Raw genomic sequence first — 2,485 nt, 5'->3', positions numbered from 1 at the left:
GGAACGACAAGCACTGAACTGATCGCAGATGCCGAGTAACTCTGGAGCTACTCAGAAACTGCTAAGAGAGGTCTAATCGCAATATTGCGAATACGTCGTTCGCAATTTTAAGAAGCTAAGATTCACTCCCAGTAGGCGGCGACTTAGCGTGAGCAAATCTGCTAAAAGCAGCTTGCGAGCGAACAACTCGGAATGACCCCCAGAGTTAGATTTGGGTGGGGTGTGTTCAATCTGCAATCTAATTTGCAGTGTAAAAATAAAGCAGCCAGTATTTACCCTGCACAGAAATACAACGATCCACACCCATCAGAAGTGAGATTTTGGAACATCTCTCTGATCTCTGTGTTCAGTGTCGCATTCTTTTCATTTCTTCTCCTCGCTGTGCCATCACATGACATGCTGAGAGTATGATTGTGTGTCTCACAGTAATACATCCTTTTCTCTAGAGAGATTTTGAAAAGGAGATTTGTATAAGAGCAGCTAAGAAAAATGACTAGCAGATGCATGCCTAAAAAGTATCTGCTGAGTCTTGGGCTGAAATTAATTTTACTATCTGTAGAGCTGCCCTAAATAAGACATGAAATGTAGAAAAGGTATTGATACTTAAGGGAATGGTTCCCAAACTTTCTCAAATCACAGTGCCTTTGAGTATTAGCATTTTTTATACAGCACCCATTATTAGATAAGCAAATTGTGCTTACCTGTCATTCTTAGGATAGGGAAAAGAGAGAACACTCTTGTTTGGGAGCAATTTTTGTCACACGCACACACAATAGAAATGGATTACATCATTGGAAGTATAGTCCCCTTTTTTTCATCGCAGCAGGGATTAACATTAGGTGGTTTACCCTGAATCAATTTATAAATACTGGATACTCTGCATGCCTAGCAGTTTAAAGGTAACACAATTAACAGCAAACAAGAGTGACAGTAAAAAATGACATGACAACTCCAGACTTCAAACTCCGAGCCGGAGATTATCCCACTCAATATGTCACAGAGTATTGTATGTCATGTGCAGGTGTCACGTGACATTGGTACTTAAGTCAATCTCTGTGTGATGCGAGTGGAGGTCGTCAGGTCACACATTCTCTTTTATCGAAAACCTATTTCAGGTCTATCTATGCCAATTATATATGAAAACATTTCTGAGTTATACTAGTATCCAGTTTAACATAGAAAAAGAAACAATGTTTCGCACATTAATTACCTCTGAGCACATGTAGCATAATGTAAATGCCCTGAGAGCACAACGATATTCTCACACTGTGTATGTCTTGTCTTGTTGTCAGCATACACAAGTGGAAAATGCCAAACATTTATCACACTGCAGATACAAAAGATGTGTCTCCTTGTGCTATAAGAGACATATTAATACAATTTCTTCCAACCTGTTTTTGTGTTATTGGGATACTGAAGGTACTCACAGGATGCCTCAGGACACTTGCAGGGGTGCCTTGGATTGGTGATTCGGGACCAATTAAAATTATTTATGGTCAATGTAATAGGCAAAACCAGAGCTGGTGGCAACCGATCATAAAATATGTGGACAAAGGGGGTCATTCTGACCCGATCACACGCTGCAGTTTATCGCAGCGGTGCGATCTGGTCAGTACTTCGCATGCGCCAGCGATACAGTGCGCCGGCACATGCCAGACGGCCTAAGGCCATCATTGCCTAGCGATCGCCTCTGCCTGATTGACAGGCAGAGGCGGTCGCTGTGCGGGAGGGGGCTGGACGGCCGCATTAAGCCGCCGTTTAGGGGGCGTGGTCCGGCCAATGCAGGGGGCGGGTCGCAGCAGCTGCATGACATCACACGCAGCCGCTGCGACCCGGGCAATGAAGAGATTCTCCCGGCTAGCCGCAGGAGCTGCGTTGGCCGGGAGGTACTCCTGAAATGCAAAAGCATCGCTGCTGTGTGTTGCTTTTGCACTTCTGTTGGGGGGGGGCGTACTGACATGCGGGACGGACCTGCGTTGTGGTGGGCGCCCCCCCGCATGTCTGAGTGCCTGATCGTAGCTGTGCTAAATTTAGCACAGCTACGATCAACTCAGAATAACCCCCAAAGAGAAGCAAATCTTGTCCACCACATAACTGTACCTATGGATGTCATATAAACACACTTTACGTTGTTTAATATTTATTTCTAAATTTCTCAGTAAGAAACTTTTGGCCTATGGGTGCCGTGAATTTTTTTTATTATTTATTAGGGGGTGCACCGTCGGAGGGGTGTTTAACACCACCTACTGGGCGTCTCTAGCACCGCCTATTGGGCATGTCTAGCACCACCTATTGGCACTCAAAGCAATATAGATATATGCCAGATACACATATGCCCCCAGCGGTGGCCCTTACTCAATACCCCCAGCGGTGCCATATACACACATGCCCCCAGCGGTGCCAGATACTCAAATGCCCCCAGCAGTGCCAGATACACAAATGCCCCCACGGTGCCAGATACACAAATGCCCCCAGTGCTGCCAGA

The sequence above is a fragment of the Pseudophryne corroboree genome, chromosome 3, assembly GCF_028390025.1.
Source record: "Pseudophryne corroboree isolate aPseCor3 chromosome 3, aPseCor3.hap2, whole genome shotgun sequence".
NCBI classification, from domain to species: domain Eukaryota; kingdom Metazoa; phylum Chordata; class Amphibia; order Anura; family Myobatrachidae; genus Pseudophryne; species Pseudophryne corroboree.
Note: the sequence above shows the minus strand (reverse complement) of the source record.